General features: G+C 61.4%; 1 long non-coding RNA gene across 2 annotated transcripts in view; it reads left to right on the top strand.

The window, feature by feature from the left end:
* The first annotated feature begins 584 nt into the window (after window positions 1-584).
* LOC106507343 (uncharacterized) overlaps window positions 585-23,663 on the top strand; it is an 85,339-nt gene continuing 62,260 nt past the window's right edge. For both annotated transcript variants that reach the window (XR_014839589.1, XR_014839590.1), the window contains exons 1-2: window positions 585-959; window positions 8,395-8,492. This is a non-coding gene — a long non-coding RNA (uncharacterized LOC106507343). The remainder of the gene's footprint in view (window positions 960-8,394; window positions 8,493-23,663) is intronic.

Here is a 23,663-nt window from a genome sequence, read left to right as displayed (position 1 = left end):
TCACTCCCAGCGGAGGCCGGCGCCCAGGTGGCTGTGGCAGGTCCTGCGAGCCCTTCTGGGCGCCCACCTGGATGCCTCCCGCAGCCCTCGCGGCTGGGGCCCGAGCTTCCGGTCTGCGCTAAGCAGGTGTCCCAGGTGGGCCCGAGACGCTGATGAAGACAGACGGCGCGAACGCGGCCCATTACGCTGTTAATAAAGAATATCACACACACACCTTCATCTGCAGCCGCTGACACTTCACCAAGTACATCAGGCTGTAATCCAATTGAAACGCAATCTCGAGAACATCTTATCTCATCACAAATTGAAATTATATCATATTCCTCTTTTCTTAAATTAAAAAGCTCAAACCTCTTCGTTCGCTCTCACGCGGTTGTGTAAAACTTAATCAGTGGTTTTAACAACATGCTGTTTCCATATGGGCCATTTCCACCCGCATTTATTGACGGGGGAGAACTTTCTGGAAAAGGTGATGGGGCGGGGGAGCGGAGGCCTCCGGCTCCGCGCCCGCGCCCGGGGCCCGTGGTGGGCGGGGCCCGCGGCGGACCCGCCCCTCAGCGCGCGGGGGCGGGGTCAGGGCCTCCGACGCCGCCGGGAGGGGCTTGGGGACAGGTGTGTAAGCGTCCAGCACCGCATTTGGGACAGAGACGGGGGGTGCACGACTTGGTGGCGCAGTGAGGGACCCGCTGAAGAGCAGCGAGGGCGCCGGGAGGCAGCGCAGAGCGGACGGCCGTCCAGGAAGGAAGCCCCGCACGGCCGGGGCCGGAGGGCGGGCCCAGAGGGCACACGGCGGGCGCGACCAGGTCTGCTGGGCGTCCCAGGCTTTCTGGGCGGCTGTGCGTTACGACAGAGCCCCTCCCTGTCAGTCCGCAGAGGAGGGGTACCCCCAAAGCCCCGCCACACCGGGCAGCGTGCGCGGCACGTGTGGCCGGCGGGCACCTGCAGCGCGCCCAGGCCAGGTAAGATGCGCCTTCCGAGTCCCACGGGCGGCAATTCCGAGGCTGAGACCAGAGAAAGAGTAGGAGGCTGGTTCAGAGCATATGCATGGATCCCTTGTTGAAACGGGGTATTGCCTGTGTGCTGGGTTCCGTAAGCTCCAGAATTAAACCCAATGTCCTTCCTTTGCTTATTTGCAGCTACTAGAAAATTCAGAATTGCTCGCAGGCCCTTGCTGTGGTGGCTTTGCATTCTCTGTGTTGGTTAGGGCAGCTGTCTGATGGAATGAATGCCGCTTCGTGATCCTGTGTGCCAGTTTCAGGGTGTCTGCCTGTGCCCGCTCTGGGTCCCCTCCTTCTTGGCCGCCTTTGGGGGCGCGGACACCGCACTGCCAGCAGGCAGAGGCCCCGAGGCAGGAGGGAAGGTCTGGCCACAGTGTGGCTCAGCTGGGAGAGGCTTCAGGAGGGAACCCTGTGGTCAGACTTGGGGTGAGAGGGAGAGGGGAGCGTGTGGGGGCAGCCCTGATCACGCCCACCCCACCCAGGGGGACCTGGTCTCTACTCAGAATTTCGTGGCAGGGCCACCCGAGCTGCTGAGGCACCGGGAGGGGTCGTCTGCCTCTGGGCCTCCGTGTGGGCCGCTGAAGCCGGGGAGCTGGGGATTCTGTGTGTCCCAGGGCCACTGTGACAAAGCGCAGCAGGCTGGGGGGCTTGAAACAGGGGAAGTTTGTCCCCTCCCAGTGCTGGGGCCAGAAGCCTGGGAGCAAAGCCCCTGCAGGGCCACCGACTCAGGGCGTCAGGAGAGGGTCCTGGGGGCTCTGGTGCTCTGAGGCTTGTGGCTGTGCCCCTCCGTCTCTGCCTCCGTTGTCCCGTGGCCTCTCCTGCGGGTCTGTGTCCAAGCCCCCCTCTTAGAAGGACACCAGTCACTGGACTGCAGCCCACTGTCATCCAGCGTGAGCTCATCCTGACCACATACACCTGCAGAGACCCTGTTTCAGGAGTTGCTGTCATGGCTCAGTGGTTAACAAACCCGACTAGGAACCATGAGGTTTCGGGTTCAATCCCTGGTCTCTTACTCAGTGGGTTAAGGATGCGGTGTTGCCGTGAGCTGTGGTGTAGGTCGCAGACGTGGCTCGGATCCCGCGTTGCGGTGGCTGTGGTGTAGGCTGGCGGCTACAGCTCCGATTAGACCCCTAGCCTGGGAACCTTCATGTGCTCTGGCTGCGGCCCTAAAAAGACAAAAGATACACACAAGACCCTGTTTCATAGATTCTGGGGGCAGGGCTTCCACACAGCTTTGGGGGAGGCGCGGTTCCACACACAGTGGGATCTTTTGCAGGCTTGCCGAGGCCAGATCCTCCCCTGCCACCTCTGTCACTGGAGGACACGGTGGCACCCACCTGGGCCCTGTGTCCTAAAAGTGGTCCCGGGGTTCTCTCGGGCAGGTGTGGGTGATGGTGCTGGGAGCCCAGAGGCGACACGCTGTCTGGCGGCGAGGGGGAGGGAGGCCGGGCTTGGACAAGGCTGCTGGGCAGGGCTGAGGACCTACCCTCTGCCCCCTCCCCCGAGTCCCCACATTCCCCCCTGCCTGCATCTGCTGTAGGCCTGCGTGCCACTCACTCCAGGGCCCCGGCTGTGCATCCCTGCTCGTTTTCCTTCTTTTGTTCGGATGCTGCCCCCTCCCCAGCCCTAGGAAATGAATCATCCTTTGTACAAGCCAGTCGTGGCCATTCTCCTCCTTGATAGAGGAGGCACTGGCAGGACACACCCTCCTTTTTTGCTGGACGATTTCACACCTGCCTGGATGCATGGTGCCACAGCAGCCGTGTTGTAACCATGAGGCAGACCATGGCTAATACGTTGCGGATGGCAGGGCAGAAGGATTGGAGACAACTGGGTCTTTCACAACGCCACAGGTCTGCTGAATCAGCCCTCCTGGAGCCTTGCTGTCTCGGGGTTTGTCCCACGGTGTACGACTTTCCTAGGGCTGCCCTGACAAAGTGCCACAACCTGGGCGGGTGGCTCAAAATTCATTTCCTGGCAGATCTGGAGGCTAGATGTCTGAAGCCAAGGGGCGGCAGGGTGGCTCCTCCTCAGGCAGCGAGGGAGCGTCTGTCCCAGGGCTGCTTCTGCTCTGGAGTTGTCAGCAGTCTGTGGCTTGTGGCCACCTCTCTCCGTCTCTTCCTGTGGCCGTGGCCCTGGGTAATGAATGAATCTTGTTCACAGGCCCCCTTTTTAAAGGGACACCAGTCCTATCGGATCACAGCCCATCCTAATGACCCCATTTCCAAATGAAGTCACATTTTGAGGTTCTGGGTGGACATGAAGCTGCGGGGGAGGGGGGACCCATTCAACCCACGGCAGAGAGGACGATAATCCTTTTGTCGTGTAAACTTTGGCTCAGATTGTCTGATATTTGTAGATGCTATGGAAGTTATTTCCCGTAGTGGGGGTGTGACAACGAACAGAGGCTCCGCCGTGAGATTGCCTGCGGGAGGGTCAGCAGGCCCTGGGCAGTGGGGCCCCAGCTCTGGCCGGGAGGTTGGTGGTCGAAGGATGAGCTCATGGAGAATCAGATGCACCTGTTACCTGTGGCCTCTTGGATCCCAGACTGCAGATTCATCCAGGCTGGGAAGTAGGAAAATATTCAGAGTATCGATACAAATCGGAAGGAATTGCTGGCTTCCTGGAGTTCCCATCGTGGCCCAGTGGTTAATGAATCCGACTAGGAACCATGAGGTTGCAGGTTCGATCCCTGGCCTCGCTCAGTGGGTTAAGGATCTGACGTTGCCGTGAGCTGTGGTGTAGGTTGCAGACGCGGCTCGGATCCCGCGTTGCCGTGGCTGTAGTGTAGGCTGGCGGCTATAGCTCCGATTTGACCCCCAGCCTGGGAATCTCCATATGCTGTGGGAGCAGCCCAAGAAATGGCAAAAAGACAAAAAAAAAAAAAAAAAAGAAAAAAAAAAGAAAGAAAAAAGAAAAGAATGTATTGACAGCTTCCTGTGGCTTCTGGCGGTGTCACAAGGGAGAGGAATTCAGGGTGAAGGCAGCCAGTCTGAACGCTGGAGGAAGGACATTTTGGGTTTGCTAAAGTGCACTTTTGTCTAAAGCCAGGCATCTAACCTGATTAAATATTTCACAAAGGGAAGCCAGTTCTTTTTGTGGTGGTGGTTTTTTGACCCTGCCTGCAGTATGCAGAAGTTCCCAGGCCAGGGATGGAACCCATGCCACAGCTGTGACCTGAGCCGCGGCAGTGACAACACTGGTTCCTTAATGGCTAGGCCACCGGGGAGCTCCGGAGAGCCAGTGCTTATGGTCCAAGCTGAAGCTCTTGCCAGCAGCAGAAAGAATGTAGAAGGATCAGCAGGAGACACCTCCAGTTTCCAGGCCTCCCTGCAGACCTCCCGTTGAGAGAGAGATATGATCATGTGTGACCCTGCTCCCCTTCCATCTTTGCTGGATGCCATCTGAGATGTGGGGCGCCACAGCAGCCAGCTTGGGACCATGAGGGAAGATATGGCTGCCAAGCAGATGGGCAGGGCAGACCAGGGAAGGCTCCTGGGTCTCTGTGGATGTCCTGCGGCTGTTGCTGAGCCCTGAATTAACCAACCTGGCCCCTTCTTACATGGAGACTTCTTGTTCTGAGCAATAATAACCCGGGATTATTTGAACCTGTGGCTGGCATGTTCTGATAGCCAAGTCAAGCAGCCAAATGGACGGCCAGCTGCACGGTGGGGCTCCCCCCTCGCCCGTGTGCGCCCCTGACCTGACTGCGAGCCCCGTGGAGATGAGGACCTGGCCCTGACCGCACAGTTGCACGGTCCCTCGGGGCCTGCTCAGGGGACAGAGTTGCTGTGTCCATCCAGGACAGGGTGGCCTGGGGCTTGGCGACCATCCGCTTCTCCCCGCCTCCCGCGGGGTCTGCACCGGGGCTGTTGTGTGGCTTTGAGCAGGGCTTTGGCTTCTTTGAAAAATGGGGGCCCCAGGGCTAGTGACACACTCCCTGCGCTATCTTGTATAGGTGGTTTTGTCCGCGGCAGGTGCTGCTGGCTGGTCCCAGGAGTGTAGCCCGCGGTGGTGGGGTGCGGTGCTCAGCCGGTTCCCCCCCCGCCCGTTTCCACTGGTCTCAGGTCAACCTGCCAGCAGGTGGGTGGGCAGCCGGGGCCTAGTTCTCTGATGGCGCCAAACCCAGCTGTGCCATTGATGTCAAAGAGGGGGGTGGACAGCCCCACCCGTCTGTCCCCTCACTTGCCCCGGGTCTCCTGCCTTCTCCGCCTTTGGAATCATCCATTCTGACTTCCCGCGGCCAGGACGTCCTGTCTCCTGTCTGACCGCTGCAGAAGGCTGGGTGCTGCCAGTTCCGTATCAGCCCTTGGGCTTGGGTGGGGGGCCAGGAAGGGTCCCCTCCTCCTCCAGCCTACTCAGGCTGACCTTCGAGGGACCCCAGGCCTGGCTCTCAGGCAGGGGGATCGGTCGTGGGGGGTGGCTGTCACCACTGACGGAGGGGGGGGCGGCTGCGGGGTGGGGGGACCAGCCAGCAGCGCTTGGCGGGTCTCCAGGCAGCAGCCAGGTAGCCGGCTGTGTGCCTCCCTCCCCTGGAAGTGGGGGCCCCAGGGGACCCCCGTGTCACATGACCCATCAGCTGACAAAACAGGATGACTCAGCCGGCAGCTGTCGGCCCCTGAAATAATGACAAAAACAATTAGCAATCCAAGCAGTAGCCTTTCCTTAATTATCTCCTCCGAGTTTAATTAACTAGCTAAATTATCAGCAGTAATGTAGGCATTAATTATGTCAAATTACAGTGTAAAACTCACAAAGTGTGGAAAATGTCAATTCAGCTTGGCTCACCTGCCAAGCGGGGGTGGCGGCGTGTGCCCGTACCTGTGCTCCCACCTGCGGGGGCCGCGCCGCGCGGGGCCCCAGGGCGGCCAGGCCGGGGCGGGGGGCGGCGGCCACCGGGCTGGACGCGGGCAGGTGTGGGGTCGGGGTGGGCCGGGCCCCGGGGACCTGGGCCGGCGAGGTGGGGCTGCTCTCAGCTGGGACCGAGGGAGGCAAGGGAGCTGCTCCCCGACCAGATGGCCAGGATGCTGAATTATTAAATTATGAATATTAATACAAATCAGACACAAAAGAGGTAATAATTTTGCTGCCCTACAGAAATAATTAACATAATTTTGATAAATTACATGATAAGAGAATCTCAAAATTGAGGTAGATTTATCTTAATTAATATCTTGGACCGGCTCTGAAAGGTAAATTGTTCCTTGGGGGCTGGGGCAGGCTGAGTCCAGGGTGGGTGCGGCCCGGCCGGGGCTTCTTTTTGTCACGAGGCGGGGATGGGGGGCAGGAAGATGGCAGCCGTCTGACCCAGGTGCACGGGGGCGCCTGAGCAGGGGGGACCCCAGTTTCTCGAAGCCCAGTTAGTGGGCCCAGCCGGCCTCGTGGGCCTTTTAGTACTGTGGGCACTCTGGCCAAGTTCTCCCACCAGAACACACCCTGCTGTGCCGTGGGACACCGGCCTGCCAGGTAAGCCACACACCTGCCTTCCTACCTATACACACCTGGCTGGGGAGGCAGGGTCCCCAGGGCTAGGCCCAGGGGCTTGGTCTGAGTTTTGAAGGCTCTGAGCTGGGCCCTGTGCCTCTGGGCCTATGCTTCCCTTTGGCACAACGGGCGTTGGGGGCACAGACTCTGAAGACGGTGGGCTGCCCCTCCTGCCCCACCCCTCCTGGCCCTGGTTTCCCCGCCAGTCCTGTGGTGGGGCAGCAGGGGTGGGGAGCAGTCACCACACCAGAGGGACCTCTGAAGGTGGTGGGCGAACCTGGCGCAGTTGACGCCTGGGATACCCAGGGCCCTCCAGCCGGCCTGGCCCGACTCTAGCAGCCTGGCCCTTTGTGGCCTGTGACCACGAGGGTCCTACTGGGGGGCTTATGACCCAGGGGGCCCTGGGGCTAGTAGCTGCCTCCGTCACTCTCCTCTCGTCCCCTTCCTCTGCTCCAGCAGCACCTGTTCTCAAACAGGGCCAACAAGCGTGGCCCCAGGGCCTTTGCACCTGCTGTGGCTGGCCTGGCAGTTGTTCCTCGAGTACTTGCCTGGCTCCCTCACCTTCTCAAGGTGGTCGTGGTTCTTTGGGGCGCCCTCCCGGACCCCATGACTCCCCCCCCCCCCCGTATTCATCACACATGGCCTCCTCCAGTCGGTGCACTGCATGCTTGCTTATTGCTAGCTTCCCCCACAGAACACAAGCCCCACGACCACACGGACTTGGTCTGTTTGCCACTGTATCCCCAGGGCTTGGCACAGAGTAAATTTTGCTCAGTTAATTAATTGATGAGCCTGAGGGTGGGGAGGATCCGGGGCCCAGGACACAAGGGCCTGGCGAGTTCCTCCAGCCGCCGGGCGGAGGCTGGGTTCGTGGTCCCTGGACCATGTCACGGGTTGGAGACCAGGGCTGGGAGGGCAGCGTGGTGGAGACGCTGGTCCGGGAGACAGACCCTGGACTCCAGCAAACACCCGTTTCCTGGGCAGCCTCGGTTTCCCCATCTGTGAAATGGGAGAACCTGGCTCACAGGTGGTCCCCGGGCTCCGGCCTGGGGGTGGGGAAGGCTTCGTGACCCACAGCCAGTGATGTCCAGCGGGGTGGCCCCACGAGGGCTGGACCTGCCAGAATTACAGACTGGGAGCTTGGTCAGAGGCCAGAACAGGGTGGACAGAGAGGTGCCAGGCTCTGTGTGACGTCAGGGGCAGAGGGGTGGGCGGGGTTAAGAATTTTGGACTTAATCCTCAAGGCTCCAGGGAGCCTTTGGAGGGTGGCAGGCGGGGACGGGGGCGGGGGGATGTGTTAGATCTGGATTTGTCTTAAATGTTTAATTCTGAGACGTTTCTTTTTTTCTTTCTCTCTCTCTTTTTTCTTTATCTTTTTAGGGCCACACCTGCGGCATATGGAGGTTCCCAGGCTAGGGGTCTAATCGGAGCTGTAGCCGCCGGCCCACACCGCAGCCACAGCAGTGCGGGACCCAGCCGAGTCTGCAACCTACACCACAGCTCACGGCAGTGCTGGATCCTTAACCCACTGATTGAGGCCAGGGATTGAACCCGCATCCTCATGGACGCTAGTCAGGTTCATTAAGCACTGAGCCACGATGGGAACTCTGAGAGATTTCAAACAGAAAACGGCGTAATAGATGCTCCTAGACCCACCACCCAGATGAGACCGTGTGAACACGCCCCGGACTTTCCCGGCCCGGGACGCGCTCTCGCTGGGTGGAAAGCTTTCATTTCAGAGCAGTTCAGATTCACAGAGCAGCTGCACAGACGGCAGGCAGGGACCCTGTGCGTGCACACTCTGTCCCCTGGTGCCAACGCTGCGTCGCTTGGGTGCGCGTCCCCGCCAAGACACCAGGGCCGGAGCCTTCCCGGCGGCTGCGTTACTTTCCTCCTCCCTGCTCTCTTCCAGATCCCGTGTGACTCCTCGTCCTCGCCTGTCCTTGGCGTCCTTGGCTTCGTGACGTCCTTGCTCCCGTGCCCCTGGGCGGTTCCGAGGAGAGCTCACAGGTATTTTGCGGGGCGGCCCTCGATCTGGGTTTGGCTGCGGTTTTCCAGGGGTTAGACCGGGGTTCTGGTGCGGGCAGGGTCGCATCCTCAGATCCGGGTTTTGAGGTTGCGCCTGGCCGGCTGGGGAGCAGGTGGTTGGGGGGGGGGCGCAGTGGCCGCATCCGAGCGCTTGAGGGTGGGCTGGACGGGACTCGGCCGCGGCGGCCAGAGGCCAGTGGGGAAGGAGCGAGTAGGTGCAGCCGCGTCGGGAGCCTGTGGGGAGCAGGGCCGTGAGGATCCCCGTTTCGGGCCTGGGCGCCTCGGTGGGTGGTGGGCGGCTGGCAGAGCTGGGGGTGAGGGTGCGTCTGCTGTCCTAGAATGTCACTCCACACGAAGGCTCAGGGCCACCACACCGCACTCGGGGTGGGGGGGACGGGGACAGAAAGTGGGGGGCTGGTGTCGTAATTAATTTGTCAGCGCCGCGCTGTTGAATTACAAACGAATGCCCCCCAGGCCCTGCCCGTGCGTGAGCCCCTCACCTCCCGCCCTGCTCGGGAGGGGCTGCTGGAGAGCCAGGTGGGCAGGTGGTCCCAGGGGAGGAGGTGGTGTCGGCCCAGGGGGTGCAGGGGCGGGTGCCCATCGGGCTCTCATCATTACTGTGGTGCCGACACGATGCGGCCACCCAACTTGGCAGGGGCCTCCCTGAGGACTGGGGCCTGGGCATCGCCGAGCGCTCACTGTGTGACCCGACCGGTCCCTTCCTACCTCCTGCCTCCATCTCCAAGAGGGGCCTGTGGCAGCCCTTAGAGCAGCCCACCCCCCGTCTCCACCAGGAAGCGTGGCGGTGTGAGCCGTGCACTCCGTGGCTTAGTTTGGGTTCCTCTGCTCACCCGGGCACCTGTCTGCCATCCACCCCATCTGTCTGTCTTTCCTTCCCCGCCTGTCCTTCCGTCCGTCCGACAACTGTGAGGGGGTGTTCGTAGGTTACATTGGCAGCTTGGCATCTGAATATCCAAGAGCAGGTCCCTGAGTCCGCCTGGCCTAGCTGATGCACCTGTGGTGGGTGGGTGCGCAGGGGTGAGCCTGGGCACGCACGTGTGTGTGTGTGTGTGTGCGTGCGCACACGTGTGTGCACGTCTGTGTGTGTGGGGGTCAGATGGTGGCAGCCTGGTGGGACATCCGTCCTGAGCCCCTTGCCCGGAGCAGGCTGGGATTGAGCTGTGGGGGGCCTGACGCCCCTTCCGCATGCAAGGACAGAGGAAAGCAGGCCCCTGACGGCTCCGCTTTGCTGTCATGGGCCCCAGAGGGGGCAGGTGCATCAGTGTGGGGGTGACACTGGGCACGTGCCGGGTGACAGCGGGACCGGTGGCTGCCCTGCCCATGGCCTGTTCAGCCTGCCGTGGTCTTCAGGCTCCCCCCAGCTCTGCCCCAGCCTCGGACTGCCTGCCTGTAAAATGGGTTGAAGGGCTCAGTGTGCCGCCCTCTGGGAGAAGCGGCCGTGTTCCAAGCGTCTGAAGCGTGTGGACTTCGTTCCTCCAGGGGTCCCAGAGTTCAGCGTCCAGGCCAGATGTGAGCCGGGGGTCCCTGCCCGAGACGGGAGTGCACTGGTCCACCTCCAGCCCTGCTTCCAGCTGACCCCTCACTTCCTTGGGGGAGCCTCCGTTTGCCCGTCTGTGACGTGGGGCTGGTTGCAGGGATGGAGGGAAGCTGTAGGAACGGGGGCCTCGCTCTGCACCAGCACACAGTAGGGCCTCCTGAGACCTGCTGTGGTCCGAGTTGGGGCTGCAGCCCTACCCTCTGCTCCAGGCCCCGGTGCTGGCCTCATTTTCCAGATGAGGCTGTGGAGGCTCAGAGAAGTGAAGCGACTTGCCCAAGGTCACACAGCCAGTCAGTGCTGCCCTTGGGGTATGAAAGGAGCCATGGTGCCACTGGGCCCTGAGTGACAGAGGAGCTGGGGGGCAGGGGTGCAGAGAGCAGGGGTCTGGGGGCCGGGGAGGGGAGGAAGCTGGCCAGAGGGGCTCCCTGGGCAGGCGTGTCAGGGGCATCGCAGAGCCAGGCCAGCTGCAGCCCCTCCTCCACCTCCAGGTAGCCCCAGCGTGAGCCCCCCCCTGCCCCCCCTGCAGGTGCAGGGCCTGCCATGCACATGGCAGAGGCCATCCATGGTAGCAGGCTCTGCCCAGCTCCTCTGGCAACTCTAGCTGGGCTGGCACCAGGGCCGACGCCATCTGCCCCGGCAGCCCCTTACCCTCTCCTTATGCCTCCTCCTTGGAGGGGTGCTGGGCAGGAGATGCCGCAGGGGCAGGCAGAGGCACTCAGGCTTCCCATCAGGGACAGCCACGGGCGCCAGACAGTAGACCACTGGAGCCCCCAGTCCCTGCCCCCTCTCGGCTCTTGGATTCCTGGCATCCTGCGCCAGCTGGAGGGGGCAGGGACAGAACCTCAGAAATGTCTCCTCTATCCCCCCCATCCCCACACTGTACAGACCCATAGGGGGTCAAGCCCCCCCATCTCCCCCATCCCCTCATCCCCCCCCCCATCTCCCCCATCCCCTCATCCCCCCCATTCCCCCCCCCCCCCCCCGCTTCCCACCCACGTCAGGTAGTGGACAGCCCAGAAGGCCGGCGTGATTCCTGCCCTGCCCCTTCTAGATACGGCTGGGTCTCTGCACCTCCCCTGCAAGTCGGTGTGAGGGTTAATGGCTTCATACTTGTAAATAACTATTAATTAATAGTTAGCAAATACATCTCAATATACCGGTCGGGGTTGCATGCACACTGTGCACCCAGGCTGCCGGCTCAAAGCCTGCTCGGCCTCACCCCAACCCCCACGCCGTGGTGCCTTGGTTGGCAGCGGTTTCGGCATCTGTAAAGTGGGGCGTATCAGGGCGATGCGCTGGCTGTGTTCCTGCTGCGCCTGGGATCCTCGCAGTTGTCCCCACTTCAGCTGGGACCCCTAAAGCCCAGACCCAGCTGTTTGCTTCTCGAAGGCACCGGTGGGTCGGGGTCCCCTGCAGGCCTCCTGGGCCACAACACCCAAAGTGCATGGGCGGGGCCTCGGGAGGAGGAGCCTGACGGGGGTGGGGCCCATCGAGGGTGGTGGGGCGGGGCCTCGCGGCCTCTGTGCAGCCCGGAGCACGGCCGGCAGGTGGCGCTGCGGCGTTTCCTAAGGCGCGTGGGTGGGAAGGCGCGGCGGGGTGCGTGGTGCAGGTACCCGCGTGCACAGCCGGCCCGACGTGCACCCGATCGGACGCACACGTGAACCTCGTCCTGGCACAGCTGTTACACACCGACACAGATCTGCGCGGCCTAGAGTCACACTGGTTCCCTCACCCAAACACCTGCTTCTCCCTGAATCCCTGGCTCAGGCTGCCTGCGGGCCTTTGTCCTCCCTGCGTCCCCCGGACCCCTCCACCGGTAGCCCGGGGTCCCAGAGTCTTTCCCCAGCTGGGGCACTCAGAGTCTGGGTACCCCTCTAACTTGCAGATGGGGAGGGAAGCCCGCAGGACTCCCCTCCAATCCAGAGTGGAACCCTTCAGTCTGGTGCACTGGCAGCAGGCGGGCCCTGGGATGGGCTGGGGGCTGGAGTGGGCACCCTGCAGGGCAGTGCGGTTGCTGACCCCCCTGGAGCTGGGACAGTAGCAGTGATGATGGCAGCTGCACCCACACCCACTGGGCGCTGGTGTGGGGCAGGGGCTGGCGGAGGTGGTGCTGCTGTAATGCTCTCATCAACCCCACGTACCAGGGCAGTAACTGAAGTCAGAGCCGGGCGGCCACCAGCCAAGGTCACCTGCACGGGGGGCCAGGACGCCAGGTCCAGGCTCCCAAAACTGCCCTGGAACTGAAGGACACTTATTTTCTGCCACCAGCCTGTGTCCAGGACAAGCCTCTGAGCCCTCGAGCCTCAGTTTTTCGCGTCCAGGAGGGATGGCAGTTTTGCCTGGGCCTTCCCTGGAGAACCGACTGTGTGTCCTTAGGAGCTGGGGTGGAACCCAGGCCCGGCCCTCCCGGATGTGGGCTTATCCGGCGCCCGGTGGCTGAGCTCCCATCCTAACACGCTCATCCTCCGAGGCCTCAGCTGCCCCATCTGTGCGTGGGGCCTTTTGCCCACCGACAGCGGGGAGAGGGCTATTGAGACGAGGGACACCTAGCTCTGCGTGTGTGTGCATGTGTACACGTGTGTACACATGGAAGGACACGCAGAAAAACCCTGCTGTGATCAACGCGCCCCAGTGAAGGGGCCCCTGCCGCCGGCACACAGGGGGACCCACGGGCGGCGGAACTGGGGCCCCAGCAGAAGAGAACAGCCATGCACCCCCCGCCCCCAAATCCTCCACCAGCACAGTTTATCTTGCAGGTCAACAGTTTGCATTGTCTGCTCGGCGGGATTGTTCCAACACCCCGGAAACGCAGAGAACACGCCTTAATTAGATTCTGCAGAACCCTGACACACAAACAAAAGATATTAATATCAAGCGCTGCAGCTTCAATTGTAGTTTACACAGATCAGAGAACATTTTGGGTGCAAAGAGGTTGTGCGTGTGACAGGTTGTTACTTTACAAGTTGGCGACGTGGGGGACTGACAGGCTCCTCTGGGGGAGGGAGGGGCGGGGCCAGCCTCGGTGGGCGGGGTCAGAGCCCGGGGCCCCGCCCCCCTTCAGAGGACTGCCGGCCGATCAGGGAGGGAGGGAGAGACAGACCCCGGCTGCTGTTCTCATGAACATTGTTCGAGAAATGACTATGGAGCCAAGGGTGGCAGAGGCCCTTCCTGGTGGAGGGGTGGCCTGTCTGCCCCTTGAGTCCCTTCCAGACTGACCCAGGCTCCGTGCCCCTGCAGTGGGGTACATTGCTTCTCTTTATATGTTATTGCTCAAATCTAACAGGAGTAACAGCTTTATGAGGTATAATTCACATGTGCGGTGGAGTGAGCTGTGCCCCCCCCAGAAGGTGTGCTGAACTCCTGGGCGCCGGTCCCTGGAGCCGTCGCCTTATGTGGGAACAGGGTGTGTGCAGAGCTTAATCTGGCTGAGATGGGATTTCAGGTTGGGCCCTGGTCCAGGGTGCCTGGTGTCCTTCCGAGACGTGGAGGCGGCCACGGGAAGCCGGAGGCGGAGTCTGGAGCCCTATGTGGCCACAGGCCAAGGAACGCCAAGGGCGGCCGCCCCCAGGAGCCCCGGAAGCCAGGGTCCTCCCTGGAGCGTCTGGAGGGAGGCTGGCCCTGAGCCTTGGGCTCAGACCATGGGCTCCAGGACCCGGGACTGCGCTTCCTGTGGTCTTGGGGCACCTGGCCTGCGGCGCCCTTGCGGTGGCGCCAGAAAGCTCCTGCCCCAGGCGGTACAGCCTCCCATCTGAGGTATGTGGGGGGGTGGTTAGTGCCTTCAGAGACCCGAGTGACATCATTGCTGCCTGGTTCTGGAACAGGGCCATGGCCTCGGGAGGAAAGCCCGCACCCACCCGCGGTCACTCTCTGTCCTCCGGAAACCCCAGCCCCGCTGTTGCTTCGGTTTGCCTGCTCGGGATGTTTCTTAGCAATGGGATGCGTGTCCTTTTGTGTCCGGCTTTTGTCCCCTGTGCGTGTGTCTTCAGGGTCCTTCCCCCTTGTGGCGGGGCCAGTGTCCCCTTTCTAAGGCCGAGTCCTGTCCCCTCGTGTTCGCAGACCTCCCTCGTTGACCCGCGTGTCCCGTGACGGGCGTTGGGCGGCTTGCGCGTTTGGGCTGCGAGAGGGATGCTGCTTCTGGGACAACCGAGTACAGCTTTTGGTGTGGCAAGTGTGGTCGGCTTTCTTGGGGGTGCGCTTAGAAGAGCTCGAACCGTCTTGAAGAAGAACGGGTAACACGGGCACGTGGTAAAAACCAACCTTGGGCTTCACGCAAGGGGCGGCTTCGCAACGGAGGGTCCCTTGCGGTGCGGATCATGGCTGCCCGGTGGGGGGCGGCAGCTCGCGGGCTCGCGCGCATCCAACCCGCCCCGCGCCTGTGCGGGCACGAGCGGTGGCCGCCCTTCCCCGCAGTGACAGCGGCCCGGTCCCGCGTCTTGCTCCGCTCGGCCGCTCTGCAGGCTCCGGCGCAGGGTCCTGTCTGCAGTGCTGCCCACCGGCCCCTCCGTGAGTCGTTTCCAGCAAACGGGGCGATCCGTGGGGCCCCTCGTGGCCCCGCGTCCCAGCGCGCTGCAGGGCCCATTCCCAGAGGTGCCGGGGCCAAGGGCGAGTGTTGTCTTAGAGCCTGGGCCGTCCTCACAGCGCAGACAGGGAGACAGGCCTGGAGGGGCCGGCCCGCAGGTCCGCCCTCCTCGGACCCTGACGGGGACCGCATGGCCTGCGTCCACCCGTGTCCAGCCCTCCCTCCCTCCAGCCCCAGGAGGCTGAGGGCACCCTAGGCTGGTCTCCCCCCGGCCCTGGCCTAGTCCCCGTGTGACCTCAAGGAGTGGCTTTGCCCTTGGGGCCTCCGTGTCCTGCCTGCACCCTGGGGTCAGCCTCACCGTGGGCCACTGTCCGCCCGCCCCCGCCTCCAGGCAGGCCTCGGGCATCCGGGGACCCTGTCGCCTACGGTGCTCCTCCCTCCGCCTCCTGCCTGACGCCGGGCGTCCTCGCGTGGCCCTGTGACCAGAGCATGAATGTCCCCGTCAGGACAGTCGTTTCCGGGTCTGTGTGTTGGACTAAAGCGGACCCCAGGGCTCAGTGCCAAGTCCTCCGAGCGGGACACACCCCTCAGGCCCCCACCGAGGGCATCCAGGCATTATCCCCTTAAGCTTCACCCCAGCCCTTTGAGACAGAGGCTGTCATGGACAAGAAAACTGAGGCTCAGAGAGGGAGGGCAACTAGCTTGAGGTCACGCAGCGAGCAGTGGTGCCGCAGGGGCGGACCTCACGACGGTCGGACTCCAAAGCCCCTGTCCTCCGTGGGTCGGGAGGTCAGGGGGTCTGCGGGCCTCTCCCTCCTCCCGGGGGCCGGGAGATGAGTTGCGAGGAGAGGTGGCCGTTTCAGGAAGGGAAAACGTGATTGTTTCAAAGAAACTGCCTCTGATGGATTCAATTATATGTAATTTATATAATGGCGGCTGGAGTTTCCAGCCAAAAAAAAAATAATAATAATAATCGCATGACGCTCCTTCCAGGGCCCCAGAGACAAATTAAAATAATGTAAAGTGAGTTGCTAATTGGCGTGGGCTGCGGGAGCCTGGGCAGCCTGCACCTGACACGGGAACGCCGGCTCCCCCAGGCCCGCCTGCCTCCCACCGGCCGCCCCGCGTGTGCACCTGTCCGCGCATGCACGGCGTGTGCCCGAGACGCCTGGGCGATGCCACAGGGCTCTCCCCGTCCGCAGACGCCTCCAGCCCACTCACCCATGTCAGAGGATGGAGACCGAGGAGTGGCCACGGGGCTGCCCCTTCCGGCCACCTGACCCGCCACCGCGTGGAGGGCGTGCGTGTCCAGGGCCAGCAGGCGAGCCCCTCCCCGTGGCCTGAGGGCCCCACAGCTCCTCCCACCCCCGCTGTCCCCACCCCCAGGGGCTCTGGGACTCACCCCTGCTCAGGGAGGGGAAGGCTCATCGGAACATTTGCTCGAGCAAAGCAATCCTTTTTTCCTGCTGGGAGAGAGAACCCGTAACAAGGACCAGAGGTGACCGCTGGTGTGGGAAGGGCCATGCGGAGGACCTCAGGGGCCCAAGCCCCTAGCCTCGTTCTCCCCACGTACAAAGATCCAGCCTGGGACTTTGAGCCTGTGGGGGCCACTCACGCTGACCCCAGCTGGGCACGCCGCCGCCCCCTCTCTCCTGAGCATTGCGTGGTGTCCCACCCGGGGTCTGCGGCCCGAGTGGGCTTGCGTGGCCACAGTCTCTTCTGTCCCCGAAGCGCAGGCACTTTTGATCCCTGAAAGCACGGCTGCGGTCCACCACTCTGCCTGCCTGAAAGCGGAGGCCAGTGGGTCAGGGCTGGCTCGGGGACTCGGGGAGAGGGGGCCCTGCAGCCACGTGGCGTCGGCACCCCGTTCCCCCCACCCATCTACATCCTGCCCCTCCAAGGCCACTCCCTGGGACTCTGCTCTGTCCCCGGCTCGCCCGGTCCCCAGGGCCTGAAGCGCCACCGTGCGGCCACACGTCAGGAGCTCAGCACGGAAGCTCACTGAGGGCAGGGAGGGGACTGTCTCCTCGGGTCCTCGGGGCCCCGTGCCGCCACAGGGGCACAGCTCGTGGCTGGTGGGTAAACAGGGTGGCATCACCTTCCTTCCAGCTCGGAGCAAGGGTGGAAGTAGATATGTTTGAAAGGAGTCAGTAGGTTGAAAAGCGAGCGAATGGACCAGCGCACCTGTGCGTGAGCGAAAAACACCCAGGGACTGACGGGGGCCGAGGAAGGACAGGGCGGGAGCGAGGAGCGGCTCCTGTGGCTTGTGGGCAGATGGGTCGTCAGCGCCTCCCGGGTCCTTCTGGGGACCTCTCCGCCCGCTCTGCGGAGAGCTGTTCTCTGGGGGTTTGCAGTGCCCGGGGCGGGCGCAGGGGGAGCTCATCGGCCAGCACCCGCCCTTCCTCCCGAAGTGGTCCGACGTGAACAAGAAGCATCCCTGGCTAAAGAGACCAAACCCTACAAGGTGGGAGAATGGAAGACGGCCAGGGTCCTGGCCACATGCCGCCCGCCAGCCCGGTGCCCACGGGCAACTGCTCCAGCCCCGGCCCGAGTACAGCTCTGAGCCTGCTCCATCACCTGGCTCTGGGGCCCAGCCCCCCGGGGCCTCTACGCCTGTCATATAGATGGGCCCGCAGAGGTGCCAGCCTCCCCCGAGACGTCGTGGCCTGGGCCACGGGTCCCAGCACTTCTGGATCCTGGATCCGCACATGGTGTGTGTGCCGGGAACGGACCTCAGAGATGCGGCTGGGGGGCCGGCCCTTCGCAGGTCACCTGGGCCTTCACGTGCACCTGCCTGGCATCCTCCCCACCTGGGCATTGCCCTCCACCTGGCCCCCCTCCCTCTTCTGTCCTCACCCCTCTCCTGTCTCTAGCTGCAATTACAGCTAATCAGATACCTGAGCCGCTTGCAAAGCTATTAGCAGCTCTCCAGGCCCGGTGGGAAATCAACCCGGCTGGACAATTAGCTTTTTAGTTGCAACTCGGATTCTGATGCAAGCAGTAAACAACTCAGCGCAGGCTGGGCCCCTCCCTGCCTCTTCCTCCGTCACGCCCCCTCCCCCCCCTCTTCCCTCCATCCCCTCCTCCTCCTCCACCTTGGCCAAGCCCCCACCAGGCAGATGCCCAGGGGCGCTGGGGGAGCACTCCAGCTGTCCCTTCTCCCTGCCTGGCCTGGGCCAGCCACCTGACACTGTCCACGGCCCTGGAACGGCTGAGCCTCCCGGAACCATGAGGGGTGGCGGTGGCGGTGGGGGGCACCTCGCTATTTGGGGGGCGTCTGCAGGCCCCACTCCCCCGGGCCAGCCCAGGCTGCACCCCCTCCCGCCCCCGCCGCCACTGCCCCTGCCTGCCGAATTTCTCACCGGCGTGTGTGTGTGTGTGTGTGTGTGTGTGTGTGTGTGTGTGTGTGTGTGTGTATACGTGTGTGTGCGTGTGTGCGCCCGCCCGTGCACGCGCCTGTTTGTAATTAAGCAGTTAATTGCGCCGGTTCTTGATTAGCTTTGGGGGATGGTCGTGTTCTAGCGAGATGAGGTGTTGTGTACAGTTCAGAATCATTTAGAGAAATTGGAGCTAATTTTGCTGTCTGCGCTTATTACTGCATTAATTTAATTTGGGTTGCTTTTAGCTCATTAACACATCTAATTAATTCGTTGACATCACTATTAAGATGTCTCTTTGAAATTGGCGTCTCCAGATAATCAGGATGGAGGGGCTGACACTCAGGCGCGGAGCTGCCTGGGAACGCGGGCGGGGGAGCGACCAGACCACTAATGAATTTCCCGTCAGAACCGCTGGGTTTGTCAGGAGGTGCGGGGGGCGGAGGGGAGCGGAGACAAAGGAAGAGGGAGCCCGCGAGCTCCGGCAGCGGCTCGCCGGGTCTTAAATATTGAATTGCTTATGAAAACAAACAGACTCCGCGCGGGAGCCCGGCTGTGCGCGGGGCGGGGCCGCCTGAGGCCGCGTCCTGGCGGGGATGCTGGACGGGCGCGGGCCGGGCCCAGGTCGGGGTCAGCCCCAACCCGAGGCCGCGGTCCTGGGGGACCCTGCCATGGCCGGGGGCGGGGGGGGAGCTGAGGCCCAGAGCGGGGAGCGGGGTCACCTGAGGTCACGGGGGACTGTGGGGACATCCCGTTGAGGTTGGGGCAGCTCAGGGACGCACGGTAGACCAGCCACATCCACGGTGACTGGCGACCCCTCTGTCTCCCAGAGACCCCTGCTCAGTGTGCACAAAGGTGACCCTCCCCCCTTTGACGACGGGGCCCGTGCGCGGGCAGGGGCTGCAAGGCCGGATGTGGCTCTGGGTTCTGAGCTTGGCGTCTGCCATTGCGGGCGTCTTGGGGGCCCCGGGCAGCCGCCACTTTCCGCTTCCACTCTTGGACCCTGGAGAGTCCCCCCGTCCCTCATCTGGGGCAGGGTAAGGCTCCGTGTGCCTCAGAGAGTATTTTCAGATGTCTCTTACTCCAGGAAGACCTCCCGGATTTCCCCGAGACTCTGGTGGGCAGCAGGTGCCAGGGTAGGGCAGCAACCTACCACATTCTCTTTATTTTAGCAAAGTGAGGATTTGTTCCTCTCCTTAAGAGCAAACTCGGAGTTCCTGTTGTGGCTCAGCAGTTAATGGATCTGACTAGCATCCATAAAGATGCAGGTTTGATCCCTGGCCTCGCTCAGTGGGTTAAGGATCCCGCATTGCTGTGGCTGTGGTGTAGGCCTGCAGCTGCAGCTCCGATTAGACCCCTAGCCTGGGAACCTCCATGTGCCGCGGGTGCAGCCCTAAAAGAAAAAAGAGCCAACTCGGAGACTCAGCCCAATTTCACTGGACTGAACATCTGTCCATTCGTTCACTGACCAAACATTTATTAAGCCCCTACTGTGTGCAAGCCCCTGTGTCAAGGGCCAGGACACAGAGATGAGCAAGTTTCTCAGGGCCTCACATCTTCTTGGGAAGGCCTCCCATTGCCCTGTTGCTTTGGTTTCGGGGTCTCCCATTGGTTTCGGGGTCTCCCATTGGTTTTGGGGTCTCCCTTTGGTTTCAGGGTCTCCCTCTGGCTTAGGGGTCCATGGTGGAAAGTGCAGGGCGGGTCATGCAGGGTAGGGATCAACTCCCTCTTTGAGGGCTGCTGCAAGGAAGCCTTCGTGGAGGAGGTGACTCCTGAGCTGGGCTTCGAAGGGTGACGAGAAGTCCGTCGTAGGCTGGAAGCGTGTGTGCGGCACACAGCAGGTGCTCGTCCTTAGCCTGGCCCTGGAACCCGCTGGCGCTCCGGGGGCTGGTGTGCCGCCTGCTCGGTGGAGGGTGAGGGCACGGCTCGTGCACGTGCTGTGCTCCAGATCAAGGGGCTGAGACGGGCCTAGCAGCCCCCAGTGGGGGCAGAGCCAGCCGGCTTCCTGGCACATGTCCTTCCTCTGCGCCCAGGCGACGTGGGAGACTGCGGGCTGGATCGTTCGTGCCTCCTGCTGTAACAACCCCAAGCCTGGTGGCTTTGGCGCGGCAGGGCTGTGCTGTCTCAGTTCTGCAGGCTGTCATCTGCGGTCAAGGTGCCGGCGGGCCTGTTTCTTCTGGAAGGTCTGCGCCAGGCCTCTCCCCTCGCTGCGGGGGCTCCAGTCTCTGACGTCGCGTCACCCCATCTCTGCCGCCTTCGTCGCGTGGCCTCTGCGTGTGTGTCTGTGTCTACATGTCCCCTCTTTATAAGGACACCAGGGACCACCCAACTCCAGGATGGCCTCGTCTTACTGAATTTCACCAGTAAGGACCCTCTTTCCAAAGAAGGTCCCCCTGCGGTTCCGGGGTCAGGGCTTCAACGTGTGAGTTTGGGGAGGGGACCCGCTTCATCCCGTAACTGCCTGGTGGCGACGGGGTCTCGCCCACACACGCAGCACCAGTTACCCTGACCTGCGGCTTTACCTCCTGGCCCCAGGCTCGGACCCAGAGGGCCCCCTGGCTGCTCCCCAGGGCGTCCCGCAGAGAATCCAGATGCTCTGTCCCCAGACCGTCCTCTGATTGTGTCCCAGCACAGCCAGAAGCCCTGCGCCCCCCAGCTCACAGCCCCTCCCACCCATGCCAGACCCTGCTCCAAAGCTGGTCCTGAACCCCCCGCTGCATCCTGGTCCCCGGCTCTGTGGTGCTGGAAGGTCCCAGGGCCCGGCCCGCAGTGTATCAGTCACCCGTCGCTGTGTAACAAGCCACCCCCAAACGTAGTGGCTTCAAGCAACAGATATTTGCTTTGCCCTCAGACGTGACGCGTGGTGGGTCTGTGGGTGGCTCTGTGTGCCCCAGGGTCTGCGGGCTGGTCAGCCTGTCTGCGTGGCTCTGTCCGGGAGCTCAGCTGGGCTGTGGGCAGGGGCCTTGGTCCTTCTCCACGGGGGCCTCACCACAGCAGCTTGGGCTCCTTCCAGCATGGTGGCCGGCTTTTAAGAGAGCAGGTGACATTTTTATGTCCTCCCGTCAGAAGTCGTTCTGCTGCTGGTCCACTCAGGTGCAAGGAGGAGGGCGCATGGACTCAAGCACTTGATGAGGAAGGTTCTAGATGAGAATGGGGACTGGAAGTGCAGTTCAGGTTCTCGGAAGGAGGGAACGCGTTGATACCTGAGCAGGGAATTACAGGTGGTGTCAGTTGGTGGGTCTGCGTAGGAGTCCGCGGTCCTCATGTTTGCATTTAAACTGGCACATCGGGAGTTCCCGTCATGGTGCAGTGGTTAACGAATCCGACTGGGAACCATGAGGTTGCGGGTTCGTTCCCTGCCCTTGCTCAGTGGGTTAACGATCCGGCGTTGCCGTGAGCTGTGGTGTAGGTTGCAGATGCGGCTCGGATCCCGCGTTGCTGTGGCTCTGGCGTAGGCCGGTGGCTACAGCTCCGATTCAACCCCTAGCCTGGGAACCTCCATATGCCGTGGGAGCGGCCCAAGAAATAGCAACAACAACAACAACAAAAGACAAAAAAAGACAAAAAATAAACTGGCACATCGTACAAGCTGCCCTTCTCAAAGGCGGATGGTGAAATCCATGCTAGCGATTAAAAATTTTTAAGCATTTTTTCCCTAGAGTAACATTAAATGACAAATAAAACCCACTACGGCACCAAGACCCTTCAACTGGGAAAGGGCAGCCTTTGCCACCAGTGGTGCTGGGAAAACTGGAAATCACACGCCAAGGCCTGCAGCAGAACACGCCTGCCTCACGCCGTGTGCAGGCATCAGCGCCAAGTGGACCAAAGACCCGAACACACAGCGAACCTGTACAATGCTTTGGAGAAAGCAGGGGCAGGAGTTCCCGCTGTGGCTCAGTGGTTAACGAAGCGGACTAGCATCCACGAGGACACAGGTTCGACCCCTGGCCTCCCTCCGTGGGTTAAGGCTCCAGTGTTGCCATGAGCTGTGGTGTGGGTGGCAGATGCATCTTAGATTCTGCGTTGCTGTGGCTGTGGTGCAGGTCGGCAGCTGCAGCTCCGATTAGACCCCTCGCCTGGGAACCTCCATGTGCTGCAGGTGCGGCATTTAAAAAAAAAAAATGCAGGAGAAAAACTTTGTGGCCTTGTGTTTGGCAGTGATTTCTCAGAGTTGACACCAAAAGCACAGGCGGCAAAGGAAAAATGGACAAATTGGAATTCATCAAAATGAAAAACTTCTGTCCATCAAAGGACACTTTCAGTAGAGTGAAGGGCCCCCCCAGAAAAGAAGAAAATATTTGAAAACCATCCATCTGATATGAGGTTAATATCCAGAAATATGTAAAAAAAAGCTGTAACTTAACAACAAAAAGCTCAACCCAATTAAAACGGGCAGAGGACTCAAATAGACATTTCTCCAAAAAAAAAAAAAAAAAAAAAACAAACGTTGACAATAAATTGATGCAAAGACACAGAGCACCACTGATCATTAGGGAACTGCAAATCAGAACTACACGACGTTCCACCTCACGCCTATGAGGGGGCTGCTATGAAAAAAAAAACAACAGGGAGTTCTCTTGGGGGTCACAGATCTGGTGTCATCACTGCAGCAGCCCAGGCCACTGCCCTGGCGCGAGTTTGATTCCCGGCCTGGGAGCGTCCTCATGCCACAGATGCGGCAACAAACAAACAAGCAAACAAGAAGGGAACTAGCAAGTGTTGATGAGGACGTGGAGAGCCTGGAACGCTTGCTGCTGGGACTGTCACACGGCGGAAACCAGTGCAAAGCGTCCTCAAAAAAGGAAACAGAATCACCGTGTGATGCAGCAGCCGCACTTCTGGGTCAAGACAGCGCATGTTTCGCCCCAGAGAGCTGACAGCAGGGACTCGAAGAGATGCCACGGCCCCTGTGTTCACAGCAGCGTCGCTCACAGGAGCCAGAAGGTGGAAGCAACACGCATGTCCATGGAGGGAGGAAGAGGTAAACGCGACATCTTCCAGCCGCACAGTGGAATATGACTTCGCCTTAAAAAAGAAGAAAGTTCAGGAGGTCCCGTCATGGCCCAGTGGCTAACAAATCCGACTAGGAACCATGAGGTTGCGGTTCGATCCCTGGCCTCGCTCCGTGGGTTAAGGATCCGGCGTTGCCGTGAGCTGGGGTATAGGTTGCAGACGCGGCTCAGATCCCGAGATGCTGTGCTTGGGTCATCGGATGGCAGCTGTAGCTCCGATTTGACCCCTGGCCTGGGAACCTCCATATGGGGCAGGTGCAGCCCTAGAAAGACCGGAAAAAAAAAAAAAAGGTTGCAGTGGTACGTTTGATATTCTGTGTATTCATTCTCCTGCAAGAAAAACGTTTTCACGTGTCTTCACATTGCAGTGACCGAGTCTGACAAGGAGGAGGGAGGCGGAGGAGGCCGGGAGCAGCCTTGGCTGCTGCTGCCTCCAGTGTCACCTTCCCTGCTTTGGGACAAGAGACCGGTGTCCTCATTTCGCTCCAGGCTCTGCGGTCACCGAGGTGGCCCTGGATCCGGGGAGACAGCTCGTCTTGGAAGATCGGAAGCGGGACCTTTGAGACTTTCTGGAGAATCCATGAATGACGGAAAGTGTTTCTTCGCTGGCCCCTCAAGGATGACCTGCCTCACCCAGGACCCCCCCCCCCCCCCCGCCGCAGCTGCTACCCTTCCCCCGAAGGT

This window comes from Sus scrofa, chromosome 3 (assembly GCF_054392235.1).
Source record: "Sus scrofa isolate SSC_HxYL_T2T_F1_AM1 chromosome 3, Sscrofa_HxYL_maternal_Yorkshire_Landrace_v2.0, whole genome shotgun sequence".
NCBI lineage: Eukaryota > Metazoa > Chordata > Mammalia > Artiodactyla > Suidae > Sus > Sus scrofa.
Note: the sequence above shows the minus strand (reverse complement) of the source record. Positions and strands in the feature narration are given on the sequence as shown.